Source organism: Caretta caretta, chromosome 28 (genome assembly GCF_965140235.1).
Source record: "Caretta caretta isolate rCarCar2 chromosome 28, rCarCar1.hap1, whole genome shotgun sequence".
Lineage (NCBI taxonomy): Eukaryota > Metazoa > Chordata > Testudines > Cheloniidae > Caretta > Caretta caretta.
In genome coordinates, this window is record NC_134233.1 from 4642161 (window position 1) to 4667661 (window position 25501).

Here is a 25501-nt window from a genome sequence, read left to right on the forward strand (position 1 = left end):
ATTAGATGGGGTGGGATCAGAGTTACCCAGGAAAGAATTTTCTGTAGTATCTGGCTGGTGAATCTTGCCCATATGCTCAGGGTTTTGCTGATCACCATATTGGGGTTGGGAAGGAATTTTCCTCCAGGGCAGATTGGAAGAGGCCCTGGAGATTTTTTGCCTTCCTCTGTAGCATGGTGCATGGGTCACTTGCTGGAGAATTCTCTGCTCCTTGAAGTCTTTAAACTATGATTTGAGGACTTCAATAGCACAGATATAGGTGTGAGGTTTTTTGCAGGAGTGGTGGGTGAAATTCTGTGGCCTGCGTTGTGCAGGAGGTCAGACTAGATGATCATCATGGTCCCTTCTGACCTAAATATCTAGGAATCTATGAAAGTCACATCATCTTTTTCTGCATTGATTTCCATATGAAAATAGGGATTTTAAATTTTACCTGTCTCACAAGTAAGTGAAAGTCCCTTAGTACTTTGGGAGGAAGGTGTTTGTGATGCTTCTTGGGACACCTAGGGCTGGGGGTCACCTTGTTACTACATGAGGGAGACTTGCATGTGCTTAACTGGGTGTTCGCTCGTGAGCACAACTAGCCTGTCAGACACTCAAGAACTCTTCTTTGGGACTGTTTTTGCTGTGCAGATTGACAATAGTGGCACCTCTGCCCATGAGTTTTTTCAAAGAATTCCCCTGTGGTATCCAGCCCCTGATCACTCCCTACACAGAGAAATTCCAGATCCTCTGTTCTCAAAGGAAAAGAGTATCACAGTTTACCAGCTCTACCTTAGATCACCACTCCTCTGTTACACACAGCACTTGAGTTCAATTACAAACAAAAGGAAATGTATTTAAGAAAGAATAAAAATCTTCAAATAAAAAGCAGTGTAAGAGATGGGAACAAATGATTACATCTAAAACAAAATCATAACATGCATTCTAGAGCCTAAACATAACTAACATATAATCCTCTTGCCCAAATCAGTTTATCGCATCCAAAGTTCTTTCCAGCATTTTCAACCAAGCCCGGCTGAAATTTCTTTTTCATGAAGCCAATGTGCTATCAGTTTACTTCCTAGGGGAAGGCTGAAGGTGTACTTCTGTACCCCTTATTATACCCCCCACATTTCATTGTCCTTACATGTAAACAGGGCATTTCCCTGCTGGGTCACTTCTTCCTGTAAATTTTCTCTCTTTGAAGATTTCACAATCCTTTTTTAACATTTGGCTCAGACTGTACATGGATGCCCATTGTGAACCATTTACATATAAACAGACAAATGGATAATTATTTCTTGCATGAAAGAAAACCTGCTTTTCACCTTTCTGATGACCAGTCTCTGATCACAGACCTTAAGAACATATTTTTCAATGTATACATGTAACTCTTTACACAATGTCTGTACATACAGTTTGAAATCATTATGATGACCAGTGTGAGACAGGCTTTCATTAGAGACCTTACATGACATCCTTTGGGTGAACCCAGGGGATCCCTATACTCCTTTGCCCTCTGCTAGTTGGCATCCAGAGAATCTTTGGTCACAGTGCTATGTAACTCCAAAGTATTATAACTAACTAATTAATGATTATTAGATAGGGGAGAAATACTGAACTAGAGGGTGCTTGCTCTCGCGATTCAATCCTGCATAAAATATCACTTAAGAAGCGGCATATGTACCTAGTTAAATAGATATATAACATGCACAGATGACAAGGTCTAGGTAAGTCCTACACCACTGAAGTCAATGGGAGTATTGCAGGATTGGACCCTGCATCTTCAGAGATCCGCTTTAGGAAGAAAGAGAATATATTTAATATTAGTCCAATGGACTGTTCTGTAGGCTAAGAAAAGGGTTGAAAAGAGTTTCCACATAAAAATCAAATACTTCTGTAAAATGAGTAGCAAGAAAATAAAAGTTAAAGTGAGGCAAAGCAAAACCTCCTTTTTCTTTTCTTTGCTGAAGCCAAATAATACCATCTTGTGAATAACTATTATTCCATGCAAATTTTTGTGAGAATTTAAAAAAAAAAGAAAAGTGGTATCATTATAGGCAAAACCTGTAATAAATAACTGGATCTTGCTAGAACATTCATTTCAATAACATTTGTTCTGTCTCCCCATGAAAGGCATAATGATTTCCAATGAGCTAATTCTTCTGAAACTTTCTTCAGAGGTGGACTATAATTCAGAGAGAGGTTTCAGAGTAACAGCCTTGTTAATCTGTAAGTCTGCATGGTTTTTTGATATTTTAACCCCTATGTAACTAAGTGTACTAGATGTCTGCTTGAAATCAAAGCTAGCTCTAAGAGAATTCCAGGGAGAGCATAGGGAACAGTGCTTCTGCTTTTTCAAACTGGGTTTTGAACCCAGAAATTCCTTACACATTTTGAAAATATTATTGAATTAGAAACAATTAATACATATTGTCATCATATTGTGCAACCAATTCTTAAACTTATGACAGCCTTACTCGCTGTACTAAATTGTGTTAAAGGTTCCATTCATATAGTATATTGCTCAGTGCTAAAGAGCAACTAGTTTACCTCAAAAAAAAAAAAAAAAGATTCCTGAATGTTAAACTAATATTGGCTTTGGGAGATGCATTCCTAGCTTCAATATATTTCACATAATTATGGCCAAAGACCATTCTTTAAGCATGGACAAACAAAAATAACCACTCCACTTCTTCAGATGCTTTTTCTTAATCAAGAAACCAAAAAAGTAAGGAGGACTCGTTTAACCCAGCAGGAGGGAGAATATTAACATACTTGAGTAAATTATCAGCCATTACATTTTTTTTCTTAATAAGATTTATTTAGACCATATAATTAATTTTTTATGTCTGATACCAAGCATATAAGCAGGTATATATGAATTTAGGAGAACCCACAAAGTTCCTCATATATATATTTTTTGAGAATAAGCAAGATTGTTTCATTCATATATCAGGCAATTTCCAATTGACTAATTAAAGATTTTAGTCAAGAAGAGCTTTAACTGAGGTAAATAATTTTATAGCATTATGTTACTTATGAAGATTGTTTTGATTATCCAGGATCAGAGAATGATAGGAGAGAGTTGCAGAATTTTTTAAATATTCATGTCACTTAAGCAAATTTGAAATATACAACTCTGATAAAAAGAGGAGTGAAGCAGTAGACATGATTAAGGCTACAATTTAGTTGCGGAGGTCGTGGAAGTCATGGAATCCATGACTTCCAGCAATCTCTGTGACTTCAGCTTGTGGTGGTCGGGAGCTGCAGGGTCCTCCGCTGTCTGCAGGGGCAGGGAGCTGCCAGGTACTCTAGCCTCTGGCGGCTCCCAGAGCTCCAAGCTGCCATGGGCAGTGGGGCACCTCGCAGCTCCTGGGCAGCAGGGTACCCTTGAGCTCCCAGCTGCCATGGGCAGTGGGGGCCTCCCAGAGCTGCCAATGGCAGGGGAATCACCACAGCTTCCGGCTGCCGCGGGTGGTGGGGAACCCCTAAGCTTGTGGGCGGTGGTGGCAGGGGAACCCCCAGGCTCCCAGCTGCTGCAGGCCCCCAAAACTATGGGTGGCAGGGGTATCCTGCAGCTCCCGGACCCTGCGGGCCTCAGGGGAACCCCCGAGCTCCTGGCCACCACGGGCCCCTGGAGCTGCAGGTGGCGGGGGTACCCACATCCTTCAGCTGCTGTAGGTGGCTCCTAGCAGCCACCCAGCTGCCCCACTTTAGGCAGTGTGGGGACCTGAAGATCCAGATCCCCATTTTGTCACGGATAGTTTTAGTAAAAGTCTGGGACAGGTCATGGCTTCTGTGAATTTTTCTTTTTTGCCTGTGACCTGTCCATGACTTTTACAAGAAATATCCATGACAAAGTCTTAGCCTTAGACATGATTTATTTTTGTTTTAGCAAAGCTTTTGACTCAGTCCCATTTGACATTCTCATAAGCAAACTAACAAAATGTGCTCCCGATGAAATTATTATAAAATAGATGCATAACTGGTTGAAAAACCATACTCAAAATATAGTTACAAATGGTTTATTGTCAAACTGGGATGATGTATTTAGTGAGGGTTCTTCAGGAGTCTATCCTGAGTCCATTACTATTCAATATTTTCATTAACAACTTGGATAGTGGAGTGGAGAGTATGTTTATATAATTTGCAGATGATGCTAAACTGAGATGGTCAGGATTAGAATTTAGAATGACCTTGACAAATTGGCAAATAGGTCTGAAATCAACAAGATGAAATTCAATAAAGACATATGCAAAGTACTACACTTAGGAAGGAAAAATCAAATTCAGAACTACAAAATGGGGTGTAACTGACTAGGCACAAATACTGCAGAAAAGGATCTGGGATTATAGTGGATCACAAACTGAATATGTGCCAACAATGTGATGCAGTTGTAGAAAAGGCTAATATCATTCTGACGTGTATAAGCAGGAGTGTTGTATGCAAGACATAGGAAGTAATTGTCCCGCTCTACTTGGCATTAGTGATGCTTCAAATGTGTCCAAATTCAGGCATCACTCTTTAAGAAAGATGTGGACAAATTGGAGAGCGTACAGAGGACAGCAAAAAAATGATGAAAGATTTAGAAAATCTGACGTATAAGGAAGGATTTTAAACAGAGTATGTTTAGTTTTGAGAAAAGCAGACTGAGGGGGAACCTGATACTTGTTTTAAAATATTTTAAGGGCTGTTACAAAGAGGATGGTGCTCAATTGTTCTCCATGTTCACTGAACGTAGGACAAGAAATAATCAGCTTAATATACAGCAAGAGAGATTTAGGTTAGATAGTAAGAAAAACTTTCTCACTATAAGTATCATTAAGTACTAGAATAGCCTACCAAAGGAGGTCTTGGAATCCCCATAATTGAAGGTTTAGAGGAGCAGGTTAGACAAATGCCTGTCAGGGATGGTCTAGGTATACTTGGTTCTGCCTCAGCATGGGGAAATGGCCTTGATTACCTCTGGAGGTCCCTTCCAGCCCTACATTTCCATGGTTCTATGAAAATTGATTCTATAAAAAACTATTCTATTGACTTTATACTCTCTGGCTTGTTTTACATTCTGACAAACAAGGCGCTTGTCAACCTTTTTTCTCTTTACATAGCATCTTTCTTTAATTCAGTTTACCCTCTCCCTTCAGCCCCCACCCAGTTTGATCACCATAGGAAGACCATTACATTTTCTTCTGGCTGTAGCTAACTTTTTGAATAAGCAGTTAGATGCAGTCCTTTTTGTGAATATTTTTTCCAATGTGTTTGTTTAAATATAAGATTTTGTTCTTTGCAATTCACATCTTTTCAACATAGCTGTCCATTTAATTTCATATAGATTTCTAGTGTGTCATCTCATGACAAGTAGTATTCAGTTTCTTTTGCAATATTATTGGATCATAGGGCTGTTGTACTGCATTTAGTGTTATATTTTCATCTTGTTTGCTGAAACAAGCCAGAAAAAGATCATCATTACAGTATTAGACTGTATAACTTAAGTTGGAAGAGATTCTTATCTCAGGAAAATTTTTCGGCGGCTATATAATAAAATAATCTGGCATTACCAAATAAATCTTTCTATACATCCACTAAAACAAGATGTCCCATTACTTTGTTTACATTAAAGTAATCAATTAAATTTTATTGTAGATACTGACATTATGTATATTTCGTCCTCTATGGCCATACTTTTCAATATCTAAAATTAGAGCACATTAAAGGGTACTGTGAGTGCTTAGCACCACGGAAAATCATACCACTAACTGAGGTGCCCAAATATGGAACTTAAGGTATTTCCTTTGAAAATTTTGGCCATGTTGCTTTTGGCAGAACTTAAAAAAAACAACAACCAAATTGCCCTTGTACAAAACAGCAAATCCAGCAACACATGTTCACCAACATTAACCAGCCAAAAGAATAAATTTAACAAAGAAATAATTCACCCTCTCCAACAATACCATCTCCTCCCTGTGCTGATTTCGAGAATCTGTCTATGTATGATTAAGCATTCTGTTTGATGTTGGGGGCTCTTGATATGTATTTATGTCAGACTGCAGACTCCACTCTGAATGTGGGGTTTGCTGTCTTCTCTGTTGTTCCCTTACTTTCATGCTGCTCTGCAATTCCGAGGGGTAGTGGCATCGGACTAACAATAGTGGGTGATTAAATCTGGATGGTCCTCTATTGAAAGAGAAATACCCTGTAAAAATGGCTTTCTTTTCCCAGGGGAGAGGTTGCCTGGCAATTAAGTCACATGGGTCTGCTCATCCTTTTGAGGCTGATTGGGAGGTCATATGACAGGAGACTGGGAGGTTATAATTTAAGGGCAGGAACTGCTCTCCTCAGAGTCTTTGGCTATTTTCATCAGTTCAAGCCAATGGAAGCTGTTGCAGGAGCCTGATGTTGGGGGAACCCTGCCTACCTGAACACAGAGAGACCTTAAGAACTCCCAAGGGAAAGGTCAGCTGCATTCTGGATTATTTGTTGTTTTCTAAATATCTGTGTTTGCTTGTGCCTTATCTCCTATGTACACAGTAATAGTGTTAGAAACCTTTTGCTAAGCCTGTGTCCTACCATGTGTCTCTGAAGAGGTAAACTGTAAACCAAAAGGCCCAATCCTTCAGTGGGATACTGGGGAATGTGCAACAGCTGATGGGGAGGTTTACACTAATTTCAGGACGTAGGGAATTGGGCCATGGTGCCCATATTTCCAAAAGGGGCATGAGACAGAGCATCTGGAGTGCATGCCGACAGACAAGGGATTGGCAATGTTTGGCATGTGGCCCATCAGGGAAATCTGCTGGTGGGCCAGGCAGGTTTGTTTAACTGCAGTGTCCACAGGTTCAGGCAATCACAGCTCCCACTGGCTGTGGTTTGCTGTTCCAGGCCAATGGGGGCTGTGGGAAGCAATGTGGGCCGAGGGATGTACTGGCCGCCACTTTCTGCCACCCCCATTAGCCTGGAATGGCAAACCATGGCCAGTGGGAGCTGTGATTGGCCAAACCTGTGGACCCTGCAGGTAAACAAACAGTCCCGGCCCTCCAGCAGATTTCCCTGATGGGCCGTGTGCCAAAGGTTGCCGATCCCTGCTATAGACCCAAAGACCTACAGACCTAAAATCTGCCCAGCCCCCATAAGCTAAGGGCTTATGGGATTCATTGTTTGATTCACCTCACAGCAGACTGGCAAGTGTTCAGCATGGGGAACTTGGCTTCTTCAAATTCTGAGCAAAGAAAGCATTATTACTACAACCTGAATATCAGCAGATTAAGGTTATTTAGGACCAAGGTTGAGAATGAGTTCCAAAGTTTGGGGGATCTCATACAAAAGACACTGTCAGGAGTGCCCTTCCTTTTACACCAAAGAATTTACAGCTTAAGCTCCTTTTTTGATTTCAGCTATGGCAGAATTATGCAGGGAGAACGATGCAATTCTTGTAGGCCACACCTCAGCCATTTAGAATGGCATTTAAAAAATGCCTACATAACATAGGAGCACAAATCCCATTGCCTTTCAATGGAACTTATGCTTCTAAGTCACTTCTGAAAATCCCACCTGATCAAAATTGGCACATTAAATTCCATTCAGAATCAAAAGGTAGCTAATGCAGATCATGAAGTGCAGGTGTGATGTGCTAGCTGATCCGGAATAAGTAATGTACAGTGTAGTATGTTAATGTTTTATTGTCATTTGGCCTTCATAAAAAGATTTTTTAAAAATAAAATCATAACATAACAAGTGAGCTGATGCACGAGAATTCATTTTTTACTGGATTTAAAGTATCACCACATGTAAAATTCCACTGCAGTCATCTAAAGTGGAGCTGACAGAGGGATGGATCATGGTAGCTGATTGGTCCTGTTTCATTAATATTTATTGGCTTAGTTTCCCCCTCCCTCTCACCTTGTGTAGTCTTTCACACTTGTGCAAAGTGAGTGAAAATGGGAGTTAACTCATGCCAAATTGGAATGGTAGCGTTTTTCACACACTTGGCACTCAGTTTGGAGAGGTGTAAATTACTTCACAAAATGAAAGGCAGTGGAGACTTAGGGCCTATGTCTTTAAACTAAAACTTGCATTCAGGAGGAAGAATAGGGTGAGGAGTGTCTGGCTGCAATAGGATTTCAGTGGGAGTACTGTGGAGGCAGACGCTGGTACAGAAGTCTTTCCCTAATAAAACAAGTATAAAAGCAGGTGAGAGGGCATAGCCAGGTATACGGTGTTGGTTTGAGGCATTGGGGACTTTTTCCCCCCATAGTAGTTCATGGATGCACGGGCTTGGTGCTCTGGAACCATTGAATGAAGTTCAGGGCTTGTCTACGCTTCCGCTTAAGTTGATGTAACTTATGTCGGTCACGGATATGAAAAAGCCACCCCCCGAGCTGTCCGCACCGGCGCTAAGTCAGTGGGACACACTCTCATTCTGTCATAGCTTCCACCTTTCGCTGAGGTGGAGTAATTATGCTGACAGGAAAGCGCTCTCTGGTCTTCATAGTGCGTTTACACTACTGCCCTACATTAGCGCAGCTGCAGTGAGTCTGGTGAAGACTAGCCCCCGGACCAGGACCCTCTTGCAGTGTGACTACCCCTCGGGGCACACTCTCACTAGGACAAGCCTCCTGGGCTTCAGCTTCTCCTTGGTCTGACCTCAGAGCATTCAGCATCCCTGTCTCACGCCATAAGCTCCCTGCAGTGAGCCACCTGAATAGGACACCTGGGGAAACCTTACACGCCCTCCAAAGGGGCCATGCACCCCCGACTTCAGCAGTCAGGAGTGACTCTCAGCCAGCGGTGTAAAACAGAAGGGTTTATTAGTCATCTGGAACACAGCATAGAGCAGAATCTTGTTAGCACAGAAAGCAGGAAGTTACAGCAAAGTTCATCTTGAGGAGACCCAGAGCCATGGGCTGTCCTCCTGAGTCCCAAACCAGGAGTCTGACCAGCCTCCAGCAGTCCACCTGCAGTCACACCCAGTTGCCCCTCCTCCATCCTGTATGCTGTTCCCCAGGCAAACCGGTCACCTGGCCTCCACCTCCCTTTGTTCTCCAATTCCTCCAGCTGGCTCTTGCAGAGGATGCGGCCCGGCAATCAGTTGCCAAGATACATCTATTGTCTGGGCCCAGGGAGCTAGAAGGCACTTGCACCTTCCCTCTCGGGGTATCTGCAAAGGTCACACACCCTTATCCCACCACCTAGATACTTGTGCAACACATAGGGAAAACTGAGGCGTGCACAGTATTCATACAAACACTAAGACACTTTCCACTTCATCACAAGTAGCCATTTGTCCTAAGTACCTGTGTCAATCTTTCTCAATGGCCTGTCCCTCAGATCTCCCTGACACTGTTTAGAAAGGCTGCAAGCTTTGGATTCACCAAGGGCAAGTGATACCTGACCAACCTGATTGCCTTCCAGGATGAGAGAACTGGCTCTGTGGATATGGGGAAAGCAGTGCATGTGATATATCTTGACTTTAGCAAAGCATTTGATACGGTCTCCCACAGTATTCTTGCCAGCAAGTTAAAGCAGTATGGATTGGATGAATGGACGATAAGGTGGATAGAAAGCTGGCTAGATTGTTGGGCTCAACGGGTAGTGATCAATGGCTCCAAGTCTAGTTGGCAGCTGGTATCAAGAAGAGTGCCCCAGGGGTCAGTCCTGGGGCCGGTTTTGTTCAATACCTTTATTAATGATCTGGATGATTGGATTAATTGCACCCTCAGCAAGTTTGCAGATGACACTAAACTGGGGGGAGAAGTAGATACACTGGAGGATAGGGAAGGGTCCAGAGTGACCTAGACAAATTGGAGGATTGGGCCAAGAGAAATCTGATAAGGTTCAACAAGGACAAGTGCAGAGTTCTGCACTTAGGAAGGAAGGAAGGAAGGAAGGAAATCCCATGCACTGCTACAGACAGGGGACCGACTGGCTAAGCAGCAGTTCTGCAGAAAAGGACCGGGGGATTACAGTGGATGAGAAGCTGGATAGGAGTCAGCAGTGTGCCCTTGTTGCCAAGAAGGCCAATGGTATATTGGGCTGTATTAGTAGGAGCATTGCCAGCAGATGGAGGGAAGTGGTTATTCCCCTCCATTTGGCACTGGTGAGGCCACACCTGGAGTGTTGCGTCCAGTTTCGGTCCCCCCACTAGAGAAAGGATGTGGACAAATTGGAGGGAGTCCAGCGGAGGGCAACGGAAATTATTAAGGAGCTCGGGCACATGACTTATTATTTCCAGCTCACTGTTCTGCATAAGTATAGTCATTAATATGTACTGGCCACTCTGCCCTACTGATTGCGCTTTCCTCATTTTTAATTGAACATTCCACTCACCCAAAATCCGAAGTGAATTTGGTTGGGTACACACAGTGAGTGCCAACTTAGCAGTTTAGCATTTTTGTCTCGGCTATTAAAAATTGATAGCTTAACCCCGTTAGAGGGCAGCTCCAGTAGCTAGTATGTTTCCACTCTTGTTAATTGTGTTGATGATGAACTTAGATCTTGTTTTACAGAATGTTTTCTTTTGTCTTTTTATTCCTTCTCTTCCAGTTGATGCTTTGGATCCAGAGAGGTTAATACAATGTCCCTATGATAACTATCATCGAATCAGGGCCTATTGGTTTCCCTATCATCTTATAAAGTGCAGGAAGGTAGGATGCATCCGATGAAGTGAGCTGTAGCTCACGGAAGCTTATGCTCAAATAAATTGGTTAGTCTCTAAGGTGCCACAAGTACTCCTTTTCTTTTTGCGAATACAGACTAACATGGCTGTTACTCTGAAGGTAGGATGGGATGTTAAGGTCTCTAATGCACTTGGGAAATCATATTTTTGTAAATGCTTATGCATGGTGAGCTCGGTACGCTGTGCTGCCTTTTGCTAGAAGGATGCATTCACTTGCTATTAGGCTGGAAGATGCCGTCTTTATTTCATATTTATATCGCTCATCCATTTACCACTTAGTAAAAGCATCCCGTTCATATTTAGTAATGCCCTTCTGATCAGTGCATTTACCCTGAAGAAAGGCGAAACAGGTTCTTCAGAATACCTAGCTCAGTGATGGGATCCTATTCTCTTCCAACAGTTCACTCATGGGACCAGGGTATTTACTTCCCAATACAGGCCATGGAGCAAATGCAGCCAGTGTTAGATGGATGCCTTCTGGCTGGCCAAAGCAGAAGTGATCTGATGTTGCAGTTAATTCTTTACTTTGCAATCAGAGCAGGAGAGCTGCTAAGCCATCTTTTTTTTATATTGCTAATAACTCTATTCAGTGTACATCTGTCTGAAACTCCCTCTTCTCAGTCTTCTATCCTGGGCGAGAATGCTGTATATTTAAGAGGAGAATCTGCTCCTTTCTTTTGTCCTCTCAGTCTAGTATCTTATTTTAAGCTCTCCAGTGCTAGTGTATATTAGTTGTACAGGTATAAGCACACTTATACCGGTATAACTGCATCCACGTGTTAAGATGATGTCCTGGTATGATTGTATTGGTTAGGAATCACACCCCTAGCCAACATCGCAATAGTGATAGAAAAGCCATGCAGAGCAAGCCTGAGCAGTGGGTTCGTCCTCTTTGTATTCTTGCTCTTTTCTAAGGGTAAAGGCTCTTCATTCAGTGGGGGACAGTCGTGCTCTTCTATGTCCACACTAGTTTACCTGTACTGGCAAAATGCTCCCAATATAGACGTGGCCTCAGCTGGAACATTGAGTAACTTCCCTCCTGTTTCAGAAGGGTTAAATTAACTGCAAAGACTTAAGCTCTAGCGCAGGCAGAGACTTATCATAGAATATCGGGGTTGGAAGGGACCTCAGGAGGTGTCTAGTCCAACCCCCTGCTCAAAGCAGGACCAATCCCCAACTAAATCATCCCAGCCAGGGCTTTGTCAAGCCTGACCTTAAAAACCTCTAAGGAAGGAGATTCCACCACCTCCCTAGGTAACCCATTCCAGGGCTTCACCACCCTCCTAGTGAAAAGTTTTTCTTAATATCCAACCTAAACCTCCCCCACTGCAACTGGAGACCATTACTCCTCGTTCTGTCATCAGCTACCACTGAGAACAGTCTAGAGCCATCCTCTTTGGAACCCCCTTTCAGGTAGTTGAAAGCAGCTATCAAATCCCCCCCTCCTTCTTCTCTTCCGCAGACTAAACAATCCCAGTTCCCTTAGCCTCTCCTCATAAGTCACATGTTCCAGTCCCCTAATCATTCTTGTTGCCCTCAGCTGGACATTTTCCAATTTTTTCACATCCTTCTTGTAGTGTGGGGCCCAAAACTGGACACAGTACTCCAGATGAGGCCTCACCAATGTCAAGTAGAGGGGAACGATCACGTTCCTCGATCTGCTGGCAATGCCCCTACTTATACATCCCAAAATGCCATTGGCCTTCTTGGCAACAAGGGCACACTGCTGACTCATATCCAGCTTCTCATCCACTATAACCCATAGGTCCTTTTCTGCAGAACTGCTGCCGAGCCTTTCTGTCCCTAGTCTGCAGCGGTGCATGGGATTCTTCCCTCCGAAGTGCAGGACTCTGCACTTGTCCTTGTTGAACCTCGTCAGATTTCTTTTGGCACAATCCTCCAACTTGTCTAGGTCCCTCTGTATCCTATCCCTACCCTCCAGCCTATCTACTTCTCCTCCCAGTTTAGTGTCATCTGCAAACTTGCAAACACTAATCCACGCCATCCTCCAGATCATTAATGAAGATACTGAACAAAACCGGCCCCAGGACCGACCCTTGGGGCACTCCACTTGATACTGGCTGCCAACTAGACATGGAGCCATTGATCACTACCCACTGAGCCCAACAATCTAGCCAGCTTTCTATCCACCTTATAGTCCGTTCATCCAGCCCATACTTCTTTAACTTGCTGGCAAGAATACTGTGGGGCACCATGTCAAAAGCTTTGCTAAAGTCAAGGAATAACACATCCGCTGCTTTCCCCTCATCCACAGAGCCAGTTATCTCATCATAGAAGGCAATTAGTTTAGTCAGGCATGACTTGCCCTTGGTGAATCCATGCTGACTGTTCCTGATCACTTTCCTCTTGTAAGCAGAATCGGGATGAGCTCCACCCTGACATCTGGTGGTGAGGTGTGGCAAGTTGTGGAAAAGAACTTCAGGGGCCGATCTAATTTGCATAGGCACACCCAGCCCGCCTAGAATGAGGCCATAGCTGCCCAAATGGTCACTTTGGCTGCTGTGGGATCCCCATTGTCTCTGTTATTGGGGCAGGAAGAATAAATTGTTATTACCCTGATTATGGGAATCAAGGATAATGGAACTTGAGTCAGCAGTGTGCCCTTGTTGCCAAAATGGCATTTTGGGATGTATAAGTAGGGGCATAGCGAGCAGATTGAGGGACGTGATCTTTCCCCTCTATTCGACATTGGTGAGGCCTCATCTGGAGTACTGTGTCCAGTTTTGGGCCCCACACTTCAAGAAGGATGTGGATAAATTGGAGAGAGTCCAGCGAAGGGCAACAAAAATGATTAGGGGGCTGGAACACATGAGTTATGAGGAGAGGCTGAGGGAGCTGGGATTGTTTAGCCTGCAGAAGAGAAGAATGAGGGGGGATTTGATAGCTGCTTTCAACTACCTGAAAGGGGGTTCCAAAGAGGATGGCTCTAGACTGTTCTCAATGGTAGCAGATGACAGAACGAGGAGTAATGGTCTCAAGCTGCAGTGGGGGAGGTTTAGATTGGATATTAGGAAAAACTTTTTCACTAAGAGGGTGGTGAAACACTGGAATGCGTTACCTAGGGAGGTGGTAGAATCTCCTTCCTTAGAGGTTTTTAAGGTCAGGCTTGACAAAGCCCTGGCTGGGATGATTTAACTGGGAATTGGTCCTGTTTTGAGCAGGGGGTTGGACTAGATGACCTTCTGGGGTCCCTTCCAACCCTTATATTCTATGATTCTATGATTCTATGAACTGTACTTGGCCTTTTGTTATGATGGAAGGACTCTCCATCAACTAAGTTTCACTCGCTAGGCAAGGAACATGGGTTCCAAAACTCTGTGAAGGGAGAGAGGCTGGGGACAGGTATTAATACTTGGTGGTATGCCCCCCCCCCCCCTTTCGTGAGGGCCTTACGTGCTAATTGCACTTCTTCCTCTTTCCACTATAATTTTGATTCCATTAGGAGTCTAGTCACAGGCTGCTGAGCTGAATTCGCTTTGGGCTAATGGTGCATCCACACTGAGGCTCCCCTACTACAAGCTGAAATCATGAAAGAGCTAAACTTACTCAGAGCTGAAATCACTGAGTGCTGTGTTAAGTAGTGGGGGAGGCTGAAGATATATGGTGGAGCAGTTGCGGGATGGCGAGCGGAGCAGAGCGGCTCGGGGAGCAGAGCAGTTTGTTGGATGCCTAGAGCAACTCATGGGGTGGCTGGCAAAGCAGAGCCCCATGGAGAGGTGGGGCCATCAGCTTTGGACCATGTAAGGTGCCCCTTAACCCCAGTCTCCACCCAGGTTGGGAGGTAAAACTCTGCAGATAAACTTTTGAACTCTGGGGCTGCCCTGACCAGGGACAGAGACTTTTTGGTCGTTGGACTTTCGGGACTTTGGGTGATTTTGAGTTGCTGAACTCAAGAACCAAAGGGAAAGGACATGCCCCAATTTGCTTGGGGTGGGTTTTTTGCTCATGGGTTGTGTTATGAATCCTGTTGGTGGTGTTTCCCCAACATAATGCCACATTGTTTCTCTCTGTTATTAAAAGGCTTTTTGCTACACTCAGACTCTGTGCTTGCGAGAGGGGAAATATTGCCTCATGGAGGCGCCCAGCGGGGGTAGTATATATTTGTCCCAGGTCACTGGGTGGGGGCTCGAGCCGGTTTTCCATTGTGTTATTGGAATGGATCCCCTAGATACTGAACCCGGCCCTTGTTGCTGCCAACTCTGACAGGCAGAAAGGTTACACTTATGTTCTTAAGATACAAAGGCTGACTTTAGAGAACTGGCCTGGCGAGCAGGCCCCCGCTGCCCCAGCAGCAGAGCCCTTGCCCCACCCGCAGAGTTCATTCTCCACATCACAGCGTAGAGACCCACCTTGTGGGACTCAAACAGCTGCACCGATTTGGCTCAGACATTAGAAGAAAACCACTCGCCACCTTCAGGCGAACGCCAGGTGGCGAAGCTCCAGGCCCGAGGTGACAGCATGAAGCAGAGTTCAAATCAGAGTCCTGGTGTTACCGTAACACCGGCATGGCAGTCGGTGGCAGGTTGCCAAAGCTCAGGCTCCAGGCCCCGCCCTGCCCTCACCCTCGAGCCCCCTTATCGGCCAGGAAGAGGCTACAGATAACGAGGGTGAGGGATCAATGAACAGCAGCCGCCCTCTATCCCACACAGGCTCACAGACGAGCCCGTGATGATGTTAACAGCCACCCAAGGGACAAAGGGTGTTGGATCAATGGGACCCAGATTCCTGCCAGGGCAGCCATCTCCTCTCACCCCAGATTCCTGCCAGGGCAGCCATCTCCTCTCACCCCAAAGCTCTGGCACAGAAGGAAAGGCTGCCTGGGAGAACCCCTTGGCAGGGAGCTTTGCTCAGGACGCAAGGGTCCCTCTGCCGGCTCTCATGCAGGAAGCCCACTGAGTCATGGAGCAGAAGCAGTCAGGTTAATCCAGCTCTTGATTGCCTTTGCACTGCAGCAACAGCCTCTGAAGACTGATCAGCAAGCGAGGCCACGCCCTGATAACGGGGCTGGACAGACAGATGCTGTGTGGAAAGGCCAAGCAAAGTGCCCGTGGCCTTCCCCACCCCACCAGCCCAGCCTTCCCTGCCAGGCATCTGCCAATCCCAGCCTAGCCTTTGCGCCTCCTAGCCCACCGCCCATGCCCCCCATGTCTCAGCCCCCCAATTTTTCCCACCCAGCACCTGCTTCCCCCAACCCAGCCTCCCGCAACCAACACCCCCTCAACTTCCCACCCAGTGCCCGCCACCCTCCTTCCAGCACCTGCTGCTGCCACCGCCCCACCCCCTTCCCCACAAGCCTTCCCTGACACCCTCAGCCAGCCTTCCCTCCGCCGCCCAATCAGTCTTCCCCACTTGCCACCTCACTCTCTCCAGCCTGCCCTGCCCCACCCAGCATCCCACCCCACAACCCACCCTTTCCCACCCAGTGGCTCAGCTAAGCCTTGCAGCTCCCCTCATTAACACTGTCAGCTACTTCAGAGGACATCTCTGTGCTGGTTGTTGCTAACGTACTTTGGAGCTAATAGGCACATAGAGCCCACCATCTATGCAGCGTCACCAGCTTCAGAGCTCAGAAGTGAGGCCCCCAAAATCATGGGATTACAAAACTGATCAGTTTGGATTCTTTATTCATCCCTCCATGGAGCTGCTGGACTGTGCTCCCCAGCCATGAGCGCTGGACACTGACTTCATTGGCTAAGGAAAAACTGGAATTCTCACAAATTCACATGACTCCAGGAGCTGGGACTTTAAGAAAGCCACCAGTTCTCCTGAGAGTCAGTGACCTTGGCTGTGCTCAGGGGAGGCTCAGCTCTGTTCCCAGGTGCCCAGCTGTGCCCTGCTTAGGAGCACTCTGTCACAAGTGTGATATTGGGGAGAAAGGAGCACACAAGGGGCATGGCCCATGCCTGAGAGACAGTTGGACACATTTCCATGTGCAGCATCAGGTTTAAAACCTACCAGAGCATAATAAAGTGGGAATTTTCTGTAATATTTTTAATTAATTCTATGCATGCCTCAGTTTCCCTCTGCACTTCACACTGTTACCCAATGGGTCCAGAGGGTTAAAATGCCCATGGGGCAAAGCAGGAGACATGAGGTTCCTAGACTTTCAGAAAGCCTTTGACAAAGAGCCTTTGGTGGGGGTCCTAAGCAAAGTAAGCACTCACGGGATAAGAGGGAAAGTCCTCTCATGGATCAGTAACTTAAAAGACAGGAAGCAAAGGATAGGAATAAATGGTCAATATTCAGAATGGAGAGAGGTAAACAGTGGTGTCCCCCAGGGATCTGTACGGGGACTAGTGATGTTTAACATATTCATAAATGATCTAGAAAAGGGGGTAAATGGTGATGTGGCAAAAAGTGCAAATGATAGAAACTTACTCACGACAGATAAGTCCAAAGCAGACCGTGAAGAATTACAAAGGCATCTCAGACAACTGGGTGACTGGGCAACAAAATGGCAGATGAAATTCCATGTTGGTAAGTGCAAAGTAATGCTCATTGGAAAACATAATCCCCACAATACATATAAAATGAGAGGGGTTTATCATATCAATGATGAGCTGTTACCACTCAAGAAAGATCCTGGGCTCACTGTGGATAGTTCTCTGAAAGCATCTGCTCAGTGTGCAGCAGCAGTCAAAAAAGCGAACAGAATGTTAGCAACCATTAGGAAAGGGATAGATAATGAGACAGAAGATGCCATAATGTCTCTATATAAATCCATGGCATGCCCACAAGTTGTATACTATGCACAGATGATTGACCCATCTCAAAAAAGGTATCTTAGAGTTGGAAAGGGTACCGAGAAGGGCAAGAAAAATGATGAAGGGGGTAGAACAGCTTCCCGTAGGAGGGGAAATTAAAAAGACTGGGACTTTTCACAAGCTTGGAGAAATTGACAACGACGGGAGGTCTATAAAATCACGAGTGGTGTGAAAAGAATGAAGAAGGAAATGTTCGTTCTCTCTTCACATGTCAGAAGAACCAGGGGGTCACCCAATGACATTTATCGGCAGTGGGTTAAAACTACCATAAGGAAGTACTTCTTCACAGTGCACAGACAAGCTGTTGAACTCAATGGCAGGGGATGTTGTGAAGGCCAGAAATACAGCTGGGTTCAAAAAGAATGAGAGAAGTTCCTGGAGGACAGGTCCATCCATGACTATTAGCCAAGATGGTCAGGGATGCAACCCCGTGCTCTGGGTGTCCCTAAACCACCGAACACCAGAACCTGGGACTGGATGATGGGGACGGATCACTCGAAATTGCCTTCTTCTGGTCATTCTCTCTGAAGCGTCTGGCACTGGCCACTGCTGTAGGGGCATAGGCACCATTTTTATAGTGGAGGTGCTCAAAGCCACTGAGCAAAACTAAATGCACGATATGAGGGAAACCACTTCAAGCAAGAGGGTTCTGCCACACCCCCAGCACTCCTAGTTCCAGCACCTTGGCACTGCTGGAAGACAGGATATGGGCTGGATGGACCTTTGGTCTGACCCTGTATGGCCGTTCTTAAGAGGTGTTGGGTCACGCTGTCTGAAGTTGAATGAATGGGTCATTAAGGACTGGTTGAAACTGACCCGTGGTCAGTGGAGGATCTGAAAAGACAAGGGGAGGCCCAAAAGCCAGGGCAGTCACACCTAGCAACCGAGGACGAGATTTCCCCCACCTCTCTGCAGGGAAGCAGAGCACAGGTCCCCCAGCCAGCAGCTTTATAGCCCCTCAGCCCAAGTCAGCTGACCCAGGCCAGCTGTGGGGTTCACTGCAGTGTAGACATAGCCCCCCCCCCCCCCCACCCACCCACCCACTCTCCCCGCCCGCTCCCAGAGCTCAGTGCAGAGTCTAACAAGCGCAGAACACCCACTCTCCTGAACCTGCTGCTGTCTAGGACCACAGGAACTGCCAGGTGGAATCAAAGCCAGGGTCCCTCTTGCCCAGCAGCTGGTGCGAGCCCCACGCTGATGGCATCTCTTCAATCGTGGCCTGGCCTGGAGCTGCAGGGTCCAGGTCTTTGTTCACATTAGGGGCTGTGTCCACACACAACACATTAGCTGAGAAGGGCAATGCGAAAAAGAGACTCCAAGTGGGGAGCAGCGACCTGTGAGGAGAACTGCTCAGGGAGTGACCTCACCCCTGCACAGGATGGCAATGCCCGGTGGGAGGCAGCGAGGTGTCAACTTGCTCCTGTGCACAAGGTTTGTGCCTTCGGCTGCAAGCTAGATGCAAAGGAGGATGCTCCAGAAGGCCAACAGCCTTAGTGAGAGCTGGTGCCGGGCAAAGGAGGGAACTCAACGCCCCAATAAAGCAGCCCCCACGCTGGGCAGATCAGCCACAAGATAACTGTGAGATGGACGCTGACTGCATCCCCAGAGGGTATGCACTGGTATCCGGCTTGGCATTCATTCTGCCATTTTCTCTTTTCAATTCGTTGCCAAGTACACTTTGCCCTGGTGACTGGCCCCAGCAGAACGGGCACTGCCGGATGCTCCCCATCAGGAACCAGCATCCGCCCTTCCAGCAGCAGCAGGAGCAGGAAATGCAGCTGCAGCAGGGTGTAAAGGCCGGGCTCCTGCTGAGAGCTGCGCAGGGCGTCTGGGTGGGAAGTGCCAGGAATGTCTCTCGCATAGCAAAGGAGGCAGCGTGTCCACACCAGCTGTGAGCAGCAGCCCGAATACCCAGGCTCTGCTCTCGCCTGGCCGTCAGTGCGTCCGCATTGCTGCCCATGCACTAGGACACAGGGGGCCTGGCACAGCCAAGCTGGGCTCCTCACACACAGCCGCCCCTAGGTTAGCTCCGCGGGCTGCACGAGTGCCCGTTCCCGAGCACGTTTCCTGGCCCTGGACCCACAGCCTGGCACTCAGGCAGCTCGCCGGTATGGTGGGCACCTGTTATTAATACTCGGCCTTTCATCGGAGACGCCGCGGCCACCGCAAACCTGCTACTGGGTGCAGCTCTGCCAGACCTGGCCCAAAGCAACACGCTCAAGGGGCAGAGTTAGCAGTGGACACAGGGGAGCAGCCTCTCGACTCTCACCTCTCAGGCTCTGGCCTTCAATCCCCTTCTGCCCCACCATTACTCAGGGTAACAGATTCCCTCCCAGGCTCAGGGAATCCTGGCCTTTCATGCACATTGCCCCTACAAAGGCAGATGAACAGCCAGGCCTTCTCTGGAACCATGTAGGTCAAACCAGATAAGACACGGGGGGTTGTGGAGCACCATCTCCCCTGGTGGGCAGGGGACCAGGACTCCAGGTTGTCATGCTCAGCTCTGCCACCAACTCCCTCTGTGACTTTGGGAGAGTCATTTGGCCTCTCTGTGCCTCAGTTTGACAATCTACAAAACACGCCTAATACAAATCCGGGGAAGCGTGCTTTATGGGTCAGGTCCCAGGCAGCAGAGGGGAGAGCCGCATTGAGAAGGCCGGAGGTTGTCGTTCTCTGCAGCAGAATCACAGGGCACAGCAGGGGCTTAGCACTCTCTAGGCCTACAGGACTCAGACCGGGGGTCATGCTGGCGTGTCTGAGAGCTGACGATGATCAGGAGCCACATGGCTCAGAGAAGCACAGAGATCTCATGGACCAGTTTCCAACTGGCCAGGCTGCGCCTTCACTCTCAGAGCCATGAGCCAGGCCCACTGTGTCACTAAGGCAGGGGTGGGCAAACTTTTTGGCCCGAGGGCCACATGGGGTTGTAAAATGGTATGGAGGGCCGGGTAGGGAAGGCTGGGCCTCCCCAAATAGCATGGCCCCCACCCTTATCCACCCCCTCCCACTTCCCGCCCCCTGACTGCCCCCCTGAGAATCCCCGAACCATCCAACCCCCTGCTCCCTGTCCCCTGACCGCCCCCTCCGGAGACCCCCGCACCCTAACTGCCCCCGGGACCCCAACCCCCCCCACTCCCTGTCCCCTATCCACACCCCGGGGGAGGGGAGGCAGCAGGGGAGGGGCCGGGGATTGGACAGGACGGTCCTGCGGGCCAGACGTCGTTTGCCCACGTCCTGTCCGGCCGCCTGAGCTCCCGGCCGGGGAGCGAACCCCGGTCCCTCCCCCGCAGCCGCTCGCCCTCTGCCCGCTGCTCCTGCCATGGAGCGTTGCAGCGGCGGGACCGGCTCCGGCGAGCGGGGGGCGGGATTGGATGAGGGGCAGGGGTTTGCGGAGAGAGTCAGGGAGCCGGGGGCGTTGGATGGGGGGAGGGCGGTCGGGGGAGGGGCCGGGGCTCGCCTCCTTGGCCGGGAGCTCAGGCGGGCCGGACAGGCCGGTCCCGCGGGCCCTAATTTGCACGTGTTGGTCGCAGGCCGGGACTCAGAAGTGAGGGTTCCGGGTGCAGGGGGAATGGGACTGTGCAGGGGGTCCAGATGAAGGTGGTTGGGGGTCAGCAGGGGAGGCTGGGTGCTGAGGACTCAGCATGAGGGTCCAGGTGCTGGGGGGTTCAGTGGGATGGGGGGCTCATTTGGGATGGTCCAGGTGCAGGGGGCTAGTCAGAGCATGGGTCTGGATGCAGGGAGGGGGAGCTCAGCACAGATCCAGATGCAGGGGGGACTCTGTGGGGGTAGGTCTGGATGCAGGGGGTCTCCATCCCTGCTGAAGGCAGCAGAGAAGTGAGGGTGTCAATCCTGCAATGCCCCTAGAGCAGCCTTGCAACACTCCCCCATCCCCTTTTGGGTTGGGGCCCCCACTATTACAACAGCCTGAAATTTCAGGGGTAAACTTCCGAAAATGTGGAATTGTCTTATTTTCAAATCCTATGGCCATGAAATTGACCAGAATGGACTGTGAATTTGATAGGGCCCTAGTAATAACAGAAAGTTTATCGCTGCTGTTCTCAGTCTCATAGTGTGCTCCATCGCAAACGTGACAAAACCCAATACAAGAATACCCCACCAATTATGGGTTTTGCTCACAAGAGTGAAACAAGCCTAATGGAGGAAAGCATACACTCATGCCCACACAGCCGTCTCAAATAGATAGATTACTCTGCGCTTCACCCCACATGTAGTGAAGGTTGCCAGACATGTTCCATCAAAGGCCTGGCTGCAATTCAGCAAAGGATAAAATAATACCATGTGTAAAGCACTGAAATCCGTCTGGATAAAAGGCACCAGATGATCATAAAGTGTTATCAAGAGTCACAACCACACATCTAATAACCAGAGGACTAAACCTACTAACCAGAGTTTGCTTCAAATGATTCCTTTCCTACTCAGTGGAGTCCAAGGGCTGTGCTGTGGTGGGAACGCCAAATCCCACCCCTTTTACTTCACTACTGGTGGAGGAGAAGGGCTTCCTGCTCAGGTGTTGTCCCTGAACGTTATTTGAGACTCACACATTTTTCTGTTAGACTTGGCTACAAAGTGCCTCTTTAATTTGATGGTTTCCCAGTCTGCTGAGAAGAATGGAAACCGTCTTCTCTCCAAGACACAAACCCATCCCTGCTGTCTAGTTAGAGGGAACCAATACCATTCTCTCCATCCGTCCATCCCCATTCTCTCCCATCCCTATCAGCTGCTTCTTCCCTTCTCTCTGAGTTTTCTTTTTCAGGCTATAGATACATTACAGCTCAGTGCGGATGGGCAGAGTCCCTGTGTGTTTCTGGAGAGGCTCAGCCCTGGCACTGTGTCAGGGTCGGGTGCAGCCTCACCTCTGAGTCCATGTCTCAGGGGAGGCGCGGGGCTTCAGGGTGATCTCCCACCTCCATACAGCCAGTTGGCGACTCTTGCCCCTGTTGCTGCACCCACCCTGCAAAGGTGTGGGGATGACACAAACAGCTGCGGGGAAGCCGTGGGAGCCTTGGCCAGGACTGCCATTTAGGGAGGGTGGAGGGGCACCTCCATCTCGAGTTCCATACCAGAGGCCTGTTCGTGGCACATAGTCGGAGCTCTTACCTGCTGCGCCATGCAGGTGCCCTCCTCCAGCTCCTGTGGTCTATTTCCTCCACTGCACTAGGGTGTCTGGGGGTGGGCAGGCAAGGAAGAGGTCAGTCGAGGGGTGGGGGTGGGGAAGCACAGGGGCCCTGGGGATGGGGGAGGGAGAGAAGCAGAGAGTCCCCAGTGGTGGGACAGCTTCAGAAAAATCTAGAGAAATTCTGCTCCTAGGTTTGATATTGTTTTATCGTCTATTTAGTATGAACATTTAATTGCATGGCATGGCTTGGGCTTTTTGGCAAGCAGCATATGGAATGCTTAAACCTTGATTATGTATCTTAGATTATCCTTACAATTGGATGTCTCTGAAGACCTTAGATTGAACTGCTACTGTACATAAAAGAGCCATGATAAGTGCATCTTTTGCTCCACTTTCCACATTTTAAAATGTGTCTAGATTAGGAAAAATTGTCAGGGTTAGGTAAACCTCATGTAGATGCAAGGGTGTAGTTTGTGGGGTGGGAGGGTTGCCCCTCCTCCCCAAACTGCAGGCCTCGACAGTTGTGGAATTTGCGCATCCCCCTCCCCCCATGCAGAGTCCTGTTGGCCTGACTGAAGCTGGCCCCCCAAATGTAGAAGTCAAACTATGCCTATGTGTAGACCTTTTACCTCCAGTGAGCTGGTTGCGGTTGATTGCCAGGTACTCCTAGAATTAACCCACTAAAAATTCTACCAACGTTACCAGCAAATGAAAAGGATATCATTTCAATCCCATGGTATTCTTATATTCTAGCATTGATTAAATCCTTTTGTTTCAGATCAGCCCAAATGAAATTGAAAGATTTTCAGATTTCCCATTGTCAAACAAAACACTGAAAGGTAAGTACACCAACAGTTCTTCGGAAAGTATTGGAATAGAAGACCAATTTTCATCAGTCTTCTTCATTGGCTGTTTCAGGAGTTTTTGTTTTTAAATATCAGAGTTCCAAGATAATGTTGCCACCTGCAGTATTTTTCCTTATGGGAAAATGTATCATTATCCAAGGCAAAAAGTAAGAATCTTTTTTTTTCTCTCCCAACTACTAGGTTTGCAAGAAGCACAGTATCGCATGGTTACTGAGATACAGAGGCAGACCATAGGCTTGTCGTTGCAAGGTAAAGATGTACTTGGAGCTGCAAAGACTGGATCAGGCAAAACCTTGGCATTTATTATCCCAGCAAGTAACTGACCTTCTCATTGGAAGCTTGAGCTTACGTAAAGTGAAGGTATTGGACAGTAAACAGCATATTTTGGTTCACCTGGGCCAGGAGGAGACGTATAATTTGACTGTAATATTTGTTCACGTAAAGCTATGAGAGACTGACGTACGTATTGCTGTCTGAGGTTTTGTAAGATGGCCTGGGTATATTTTTGTCTCTAGAAATGTTTTGACACTTTGATATCTTGTTCTGACATTTTTATTAAGACTGATTTTTTTTCAAAAAAGTTTTTTCTTGATAGTCCTTTACCCATATAGTTGTCTGCTAAAATTATTTAAAACTGAATGTCTGTATGGAATAAGTGTAAAATTGATCAAGGAACCTCTTTACAATTAATCTTCACTAAATATGTAATACATTGTTCATTGTAGGTTAGGCTAGAGTTCATGAAAATGGTTTGCAAAATAGACTGAAAATTGGCTCACAACCAATATTCCTTATAGGATAAAAGTTCCTAGTGGTTCAGCTGGAAAGTTAGGCTTTGCATTTATTTTCTTTAGTATTCTAGAAAGGGATTTTTCAAGTTGGCATCTAAATTGTTCCCTCAATCAATGGTGATCAGGTTGGGAGGGCTTAATTTGGTTTTAAATGATGAGATTAGTGATAAGCATTCAATGTAGATTATTAGTTTAGGGCCCAATCCACTTGCATTAAAGTCAATGACAAAAGAGTGGGAACAGAAATGGGTATTTAGGCAAGCTCTCAGAAACCGGAATGTGCTTTATGCTAGATCTCATTCATGCTGATTCGGAAATAAATGTCTAAGTTTTGGAAGGGGGTGGGGGGAAACAATCTTCTGCATACTGTAGAAAGGAAAATGAGGTTGCTTAATTTATATCAGTAATTGAGAACTAGAGCTCTTGAAACAATTGTATGCATGTTGAGGTCCACGCATTTAAAGGGATTTGTAGAGAAGGGGCCTAGTGATAACTGGGATTTAGTGTCATATAGAAGGAGGTTAGAAAACAAGTTTTGTTCTCCTGTGTGGCTGTGGAAATCACCATGAGTAGGGGTATCACGTCAGCTCTGGTGAAATCCTTTTGTTGTACAGCTGAACACAACAATTTGACAGCGTGTGAATCTGTAATAGCAGAAGTGGACCTGCATCATGGCTGCTGTACCTTTAGTTGGAGTGCTCTGTTTCAGCCATGGTACTGCCTTGTAGGTGTGCGCCCAGTACTGCTAAGGGCATTCTACACCCAAAAATGAAAAATTCTGTGCACAATATTTTAAAATTCTGCAAATTTTATTTGTTAATTAAATGTGGAGGCTCCAGCACAAGCCACTGGCTGCACAGAGGTGGGAGATCATTGTGCAGCCGCCTCCTCCCCCCCCCTCCCGCCCCCAGGGGACACGGACTCACCGGTGAGGCTGTACCCAACCCTGACACAATGCAAGGATCCGGTCTGCCCCAGAAACACCCCAGAGTCCTGCCCCACCATGCCAGGTGCACCAGGTGTGGACAGGGAGGCTCACAAGGCGGGATCCGAGTTGGAAGGAATCCAACTGTGGGGTGAGGGAGTTCTGTGTGGGGCAATCTGGGAGCTGGCGGCTCAGTGGGTGATCTGGATGCCCAGGAGCTTGTTGGGGGTTCTGGCTGCAAAGGTAATGGGATTCTGCATTGGGGGTCCAGGTGAAGGTAGTTGGGGCTCAGTGGGGGGAGGGGGTTGAGTTGCGGGGAGATTGAGCTCAGCAGGGGGGT

At 47.3% G+C, this 25501-nt stretch overlaps 1 long non-coding RNA gene across 2 annotated transcripts; it reads left to right on the top strand.

Annotated features, from left to right (window-relative positions):
* The first annotated feature begins 2124 nt into the window (after positions 1-2124).
* LOC142070296 (uncharacterized) lies at positions 2125-24664 on the top strand. 2 transcript variants are annotated; one of them, XR_012666263.1, is made up of 4 exons: positions 2125-2214; positions 6347-6438; positions 23358-23418; positions 23626-24664. It is a non-coding gene; the product is annotated as an uncharacterized LOC142070296 (long non-coding RNA). The 2 variants fall into 2 exon arrangements; XR_012666264.1 differs by lacking the exons at positions 2125-2214; positions 6347-6438 and adding an exon at positions 10593-10625.
* The last annotated feature ends 837 nt before the right edge of the window (positions 24665-25501 follow it).